This window comes from Coregonus clupeaformis, chromosome 16, assembly GCF_020615455.1.
Source record: "Coregonus clupeaformis isolate EN_2021a chromosome 16, ASM2061545v1, whole genome shotgun sequence".
In the NCBI taxonomy this organism is placed as follows: domain Eukaryota; kingdom Metazoa; phylum Chordata; class Actinopteri; order Salmoniformes; family Salmonidae; genus Coregonus; species Coregonus clupeaformis.
In genome coordinates this window covers 58,900,896-58,908,989 of record NC_059207.1, presented here as the reverse complement: position 1 = coordinate 58,908,989, position 8,094 = coordinate 58,900,896, and the positions used below count along the sequence as shown (strand labels likewise).

General features: G+C 41.3%; 1 long non-coding RNA gene across 1 annotated transcript; it reads left to right on the top strand.

Annotated features, from left to right (window-relative positions):
• Positions 1 to 6,019: 6,019 nt before the first annotated feature.
• Positions 6,020 to 7,173, top strand: LOC121584082. Its single transcript, XR_006003653.1, has 4 exons — positions 6,020 to 6,164; positions 6,415 to 6,526; positions 6,671 to 6,844; positions 7,033 to 7,173. It is a non-coding gene; the product is annotated as an uncharacterized LOC121584082 (long non-coding RNA).
• Positions 7,174 to 8,094: the final 921 nt, after the last annotated feature.

Below are 8,094 nucleotides of genomic sequence, written 5' to 3'. Positions count from 1 at the left end.
CACTCAAAATCTCACGATACATGGCCCCATTCATTCTTTCCTTTACACGGATCAGTCGTCCTGGTCCCTTTGCAGAAAAACAGCCCCAAAGCATGATGTTTCCACCCCCATGCTTCACAGTAGGTATGGGGTTCTTTGGATGCAACTCAGCATTCTTTGTCCTCCAAACACGACGAGTTGAGTTTTTACCAAAAAGTTCTATTTTGGTTTCATCTGACCATATGACATTCTCCCAATCCTCTTCTGGATCATCCAAATGCACTCTAGCAAACTTCAGACGGGCCTGGACATGTACTGGCTTAAGGAGGGGGACACGTCTTCCACTGCAGGATTTGAGTCCCTGGCAGCGTAGTGTGTTACTGATGGTAGGCTTTGTTACTTTGGTCTCAGCTCTCTGCAGGTCATTCACTAGGTCCCCCCGTGTGGTTCTGGGATTTTTGCTCACCATGCTTGTGATCATTTTGACCCCACGGGGTGAGATCTTGCGTGGAGCCCCAGATCGAGGGAGATTATCAGTGGTCTTGTATGTCTTCCATTTCCTAATAATTGCTCCCACAGTTGATTTCTTCAAACCAAGCTGCTTACCTATTGCAGATTCAGTCTTCCCAGCCTGGTGCAGGTCTACAATTTTGTTTCTGGTGTCCTTTGACAGCTCTTTGGTCTTGGCCATAGTGGAGTTTGGAGTGTGACTGTTTGAGGTTGTGTACAGGTGTCTTTTATACTGATAACAAGTTCAAACAGGTGCCATTAATACAGGTAACGAGTGGAGGACAGAGGAGCCTCTTAAAGAAGAAGTTACAGGTCTGTGAGAGCCAGAAATCTTGCTTGTTTGTAGGTGACCAAATACTTATTTTCCACCATAATTTGCAAATAAATTCATTAAAAATCCTACAATGTGATTTTCTGGATTTTTTTTCCTCAATTTGTCTGTCATAGTTGACGTGTACCTATGATGAAAATTACAGGCCTCTCTCATCTTATTAAGTGGGATAACTTGCACAATTGGTGGCTGACTAAATACTTTTTTCCCCCACTGTATATCTGATTGTTATTTTTCAATTGGGTTTTTCAAATAAATAAATAAAAACTCCCAGCATGATGTTTATAAAGGGTTGTTATGTTGAATTTAGGGGATTTTCAACAGATCATGGGTGGTGTTTACTATGCTGTAGGATGGAACGGTTTGTTGGGGGATATTTGAACATAAATTAATGGAATTAGCTGCAGTAATCAAAGGAATGGTTATCACTAGGTAAATGGATAAAACAGGGGGAAAACATTACTGACTGGCAGAATACACCAAATGGGGATCAGTATGGCCACTCCACTGGGAGATATAGAAGAAAGTTCAATTGGAGAGCAAAAAGCCCAGCCCAGGGTCCACATGGAGATACGTTTTAACGGATGACAGGAAGAGATTTTCTTAATTCAGGAACAGGAGGCTGAGTTAGCAGCAATTCCGTTCAAATTATGGTCACAAGGACAACAGATGTAGGACTAATTAAGGGGTTAGCTCCAGTACAAGTGATTCCTCGATCCGATAATAGACCATACCAAAAGCAATATACTATGAAACCAGAAGCAATAAAAGGGATAACACCTACATTTGAGCATTTACTTAAGGGAGGGGTGATAATTCCTGGAGATGAGGTACAATGCAACTCTCCAGTATTTCCTGTTAGAAAGGAGGCACCTAGCGCCGACTGGAGGATGGTCATGGACTTGCAGGGGGTTAATAGAAATATCATTCCCAGAGTTCCATGTGTACCAGATCCACATACATTGCTGAACCAATTGAAACCAGAGAACTCCTATTTTACAGTGATAGATTTAGCTAATGCTTTCTTTAGTATCCAAGTTCATCCGGATAGTCAGGGGTGGTTTGGCTTTACTTTTCAGGGAAGGAAATGGACTTGGAGGCCTCAAGGCTACTCGGAAAGTCTTACAATCTTAGCCCAGGCTATAACTAGGAATTTGGGAAAGTTTGAACCTAGGGAAGGAAGCCAAATGTTAGTTTATGTAGATGATATTCTATTGGCTAATCCCACTCAGGAGGGATGTAAGAGGGATACAATCCAATTGTTAACCTTCCTGGCAGAACAGGGACACAAAGTGAGCAAAAATAAACTTCAACTTTGGCAGAGCGAGGTCATTTACCTAGGACACACTATAACACAGGAGGGGCGAATGTTAAACTCATCCAGGAAAACTGCTATACTTGAAGCGCCAAAACCGTTAAACAAAAAACAAATGGTGAGCTTTTTGGTAATGATAGACTGCTGTAAAGCTTGGGTACTCCATTATGTACTGCATACGGGTAAATTAAGTGATCTTATCTATGGGAAGGCAATGGCAACCCATGGTAAAATAATTTGGAACTCTAAGGAGGCATACATACATCAGGGATGTTATCCAAATGGTAGAGAGTAACGAGGGATATGACATTGGTCATGATTTAAAGATGATGAGGTTTTTTGGTTGGCTATTAGATATAACTGGGTTAATCATGAACATAGAGATTTTTATTCTTTGTTACTAGACAGAAGACTTAGGTGACCTAAGAATGGACTTGTCATGTCCAACAATTAGTCTTCAGGTCAAGCCCGGGAGAGCCTGGGTAGAACAGAGTTTGAACTAAACATGAGTGTTTTTACAAGATAAGAGATTGAAGATTGGATTACTAATTGATTCTGAACTGGATGAAAGTTGAATTTAGCTGCCATAAAAGAAAAAGGAAGTGGGAGGAGCAATAAAAAAGCAAAAGACAATCTCAAAAATGAAAGGCATGGCAATTGGATGATAAATTACATAAGGAATTGTTTAGAAAGGTGGTAATATTGACACATGGGCAAATCATGTGTCAAAAAGGGGGAGTGATAGGATTAAATAATAATAATACTTTTTTTTTAAATTATATATATATATATAGAAATTGAGAGCTCAACATGTATGTGTGAAGATAGTTTATTAACCACACCTGTATGTCAGAGGTTTTGTGCCCCACAGGTGAACTAAAGGAGAAGGTGACCCACTCTATCTCACCGGGAGACTGGGTGTGGATCCAGTCCCTAAAAGAAGAAAAACTGGAAGCAGGCCTGTTGGGAAGGGCCCTATCAAGTCCTATTAGATCCATCTGGGTGCATGTCACACACTGCAAAAAGGTAAACCCAGTTACACCTGATGAACAAACACAGAGTTAGGAGAAAGAACCGATCACCATTAGGGCTCGGGGGTTGGCTCCTTAACGAAGATTCCCTTACCCTGTCTGATCATCCCTGTGTGAGTTTGGTAGAAGGTGAAGCAATGGGTTGGCGTCTGACATGTTCTCAGGGCAAGGGTGGGGATTCACAGGTCTCCTGACGGTAGGTAGCTGTCTGATTGTGGGGGCCATATTCCTAACACACTCAAACCCTTCTGATCAGCCAAAAGTAGTAGTTAACCTAAAACAAGTTGATAAAATAATACCTGAGCACAGTCTATGAAGGCATAGGAGACAGCTAGACGTAGGGAAAGGGGAAGATTAGGGACTTTAGGGGAGGACATCACCCTATGTATGTCACCATGTACATCCTGGGACTATGTAGTTGCTCATATCAAGAGCGTGGGGGATATGTAAATCTCCATACACAGTTTAGGGACAGGTGTAGTATTGTGAAAGTAGGGAATTACCAGAAATGGCAGTGCGACCCATAGAAGGGTAGGTACTGTCTGAAAGTCTCGAGTACGCAAAAACAGGTTTATCCTCCATGCAAGCCACCTGGGAATGTGGTGAAAGAGTCTTGTAGTAACTTGAACTATCTGTATCCCCCGATAACAAAGTCATTCCGACCTAGGTTGCCTACGTTTGAAGTCTCAGGGGATTCTAATTGTTTTTTAGGACTAGTAAGATAGGATACATAGTAGGGCATCTTAGCACCTGCTCCTACACAGAGAATATCACAACTAAAAGAGAACATGACTAATCTCTCCTCTTTGTTGCAGCCAGAGGATTTTAGGAACCAAAACCAGGCCCGTGCTGACATCTGATGGTTGTGTGGTGATTACTGATTGTGAATTCACCTACATACGCAAATAATCAAACGTGTCAGAGACTGGTGAGTTGTCACGTAGAAAGTAGGACCTCCTCCCGGGATCCTTTGATGAAAGGATCCTTTGATGGGATAGGAGTACCTCGAGGGGTTCCAGAACATTTCAAAGCTAGGAATCAGATCGCAGCTGAGTTTGAATCAAGTATTTTCTGGTGGTCAACAATTAATAAAAACGTAGATTGGATAAATTATATTTACTATAACCAGCAAAGATTTATAAACCACACTCGTGATGCAATAAAGGGATTAGCTGAGCAGACAGTGGCAACTAGCTTAATGATATGGCAGAATAGAATAGCTTTAGATATGCTTTTGGCTGAGCGGGGCAGACTTTGTGTTCTGTTTGGATATATGTGCTGTATTTTCATCCTCAAACAATATAGCACCGGACGGGTCCGTGACAAAAGAGCTTCAGGGGAGTAACTACGCTGGTGAACAAACTGGCTGAGAGATCTGGTATTGAGAGCTCCATAAACGGTTGGTTTGATAACATATTTGATAAATGGAAAACTATTGTTGTAACTATTCTGGGTGAAGTTATAGCTTCTGTGGGTATATTTGTTCTTTGTGGATGTTGTCTTATATCCTGTGTCTGAGGTTTGGTGAGAAAGGAGATGGAGAAGGTGATTTCCCAACAGATGGTGAGATACGGCCCAATCCTGGACTCCAACCTAAGGAATAAAGGATATGACCTACCAGGCTTGGTGGAGTGACACGAGAGGGTGTCTAAAGGGGGCCAAAATATACTTCTCTGTTTGTGTTTTATGTTTTAATAGTCATATGTTTTGTGTTCTATTAATCCTGTGTTTTATGCTTTATTAATCAAGTTAACCATGTGAATGTTTGTCTTTCCTTATGTGATGGTTTGAAGTTCTTTGATGACTGGTAACAATTTGCAAGTTGGGTGTAGATGGACTAAGGGTTTTAATTTTTTAGTATTATTATGGCCTATTAATAAAAGTGTGATTTTTTGTTAGTATTGTATTATAATGAATGACAATCTGTGTTTTCTTATTTTTTGAATCACACCTTATTAGGTGTGAAAAGGGGGATTATTGGGGATTTATTATTCTCCTAAATTGATGGGATGACTAACTTAGAAAGAATGCATTCTTGACTGGGCTAATATAGGCTGTGTCACCTGGGAGGCTGTGATTGATGTGAAGAGCTGTTTTAGGGGGTAGAATGAGATAAGGATTGTGTCTCCAGATGCTGGAATATACTGGTTCTTTGTGATCTGTGAACCTTCCTTGGACGTAGGAATGATGTCTAAGGGAGCTGGCTCTTCTCACTATGACAGGTTGTTATGATGAACGTATGCCTGGTAACAGAAGAGGCTGGCAACAGGGGTGCATCAACGGATTGGCTGAGTAAAGTTTAAACCACGCTCAAGTCTCTACTCTAATTGGCCAGCAGAGAAGTGGGAAATTCCCTCTGTCAGAGTATTTGAGTATTGGATCTGGAACAATGGGTTAGTTCTCTGGGGTGCCCTGCGAGGTATCTCAGAGAGCCCGTATATACGAAACATCATATTTACCATTGAAGGTTTTTGCATGAATTAAAATAACTAGTATATCTTAGAAGTCGTGTTGACCTCTTTTGTTCCTAATACCAGATTTGAATTGACGCGACTTTGACACTAGCAAGCTGGCTAACTGACTAGCTAGCCCTACTTGGCTACTGGCTATAGTCATGTTAGCTAGCAGTAGATAGTGATAGTAAGTTAGTCCCTCAACCTGCTACAAGATGAAGCTGCCCGGCCAGAGGTACCTGCTGCAGAAAGGTGAGATTTCTACATTACTTTCTGTAGGTAACTTAGCTAGCTAGATCTTCTGTCTAGCTGGTGCTTATTGACTAAGTAGTGTGATAATGAACTGCAGTTACTGTAAATGGTTACCTATCTGTCCCTTTGCATAGGTATTTCTTACACATTCAATATAACAATATCCAGTTAAGCTACAGTCAATGCTGATATTGTGTGTTTGTGTGGGTTCAGAATGTGCCCAGAGGAGAAGGGCACAGTATGGCATCTGAGCAGATCATCATGAACTTCATCCAGCTGCATCAGCCAATACAGTAAGTTAAAATCAGCCTTTTTATTGGTGTGGGTATAATTCACAAACCTCCTTCCTGCTTACTGAAAGGCAGATGTAGAAAAGGCATATATGTGCGGATACTACATGAATTGCTATGACAATTTGCCTACTTTTCTGAATGTATACCTACCACCTTTCAGGGGGGCTGATTATCAATGATACAGAGCCAGTCTGATATTACTTGATTACTGATTCCCCCAATACTCTCTCTCCCTCTCTCTCATTCACAGGACCATTCACACAGTCCAGTCACTCAGCACTATCCAGAATCTCTCAAAGTCCTACACTACTTCTTTCTCCTACAACACCCTGACGAGAAACAAAAAGTCTGGCCCCATGACTGTACGTTTGCATATCTCTCTAACCCTGCTGTACCCTACCATGCTGAGACAATCTGACTCTAGAACAGTATTACACTATTTTTAAATGGAATGCTCAACAGTGATTGTTGATCTCTTACTCTCCCTCTCTCTGCCATCCTCACAGTTAGCTCACTCTGATGGTATGTAGGCTGGTTGATGGCACCTACAGGCCTGTTTGAGGGACAGCTGGACAGAACATATCAAAATGCTTGGACCTCGGCTGAGACCCTCCTCTCCTTCCCTGTCTTTCAAGGAAAACCCCTTCTTTACACTTCCTGTTTGGCATGATGCTCTCAAGGTGTGCCTCTTTCTCATGTTGTGTGGTATTACCTATAGATGACTCCTAGATACTTTCACATAGTTTGCCTCGGAATTGGTGTCCACATCAGGCTATTTACTTGTTACCTGTGTGTTAGAATACTGCGTCCCTTTCACATAATTTGAATGATCCCTCCACTGCCACCTGCTCTCTCTCTTTCTCTCCAGGATACGGGAAGTTGCTTTGCTGTTGGCACCAATCCCACCACGCTGCCAGACAACATCAACAACTTTATCCCCCTCAACCTAAACTTTACTAACTCTTGTTCAACTGCTCTTAAATCAGTTTAATTAAATGTTTACATTTGCTTCAAGTGTGTTTTTTTTAAACTAAAAGTTGACAGATGACACTTGTATGGAGTAAGACGTTTCAAAGGGTAACTAGAAGCATAAAGCCCATTTTCCAGTTGGTTTTGGCGCAGAGTAAAACTAACTAAAACACACCAATCAAATCAACAGTGGCGCAGTGGTCTAAGGCACTGCATCTCAGTACTTGAGGCGTCACTACAGACACCCTGGTTCTATTCCAGGCTGTATCACAACCGGCCGTGATTGGGAGTCCCATAGGGCAGCGCACAATTGGCCCAGCATCATCCGGGTTTGGCCGGTGTAGGCCGTCATTGTAAATAAGAATTTGTTCTTAACTGACTTGCCTAGTTACATAAAGGTTAAATAAAAAATCTAATCAAATTTTATTTGCCACATGTGCCGAATACAACAGGTGTAGACATTACAGTGAAAGGCTTACTTACAAGCCCTTAACCAACAATGCCGTTTTTTGTTTTTTTTCAAAAATAGAAGCAAATAACTAAAAAGCAGCTGTAAAATAAAATAACAGTAGGGAGGCTACAGTGAGGGAAAAAAGTATTTGATCCCCCACTAACAAAGAAATGATCAGTCTATAATTTTTAAGGTAGGTTTATTTGAACAGTGAGAGACAGAATAACAACAACAAAAAAATCCAGAAAAACTTATGTCAAAAATGTTATAAATTGATTTGCATTTTAATGAGGGAAATAAGTATTTGACCCCCTCTCAATCAGAAAGATTTCTGGCTCCCAGGTGTCTTTTATACAGGTAACGAGCTGAGATTAGGAGCACACTCTTAAAGGGAGTGCTCCTAATCTCAGTTTGTCACCTGTATAAAAGACACCTGTCCACAGAAGCAATCAATCAGATTCCAAACTCTCCACCATGGGCAAGACCAAAGAGCTCTCCAAGGATGTCAGG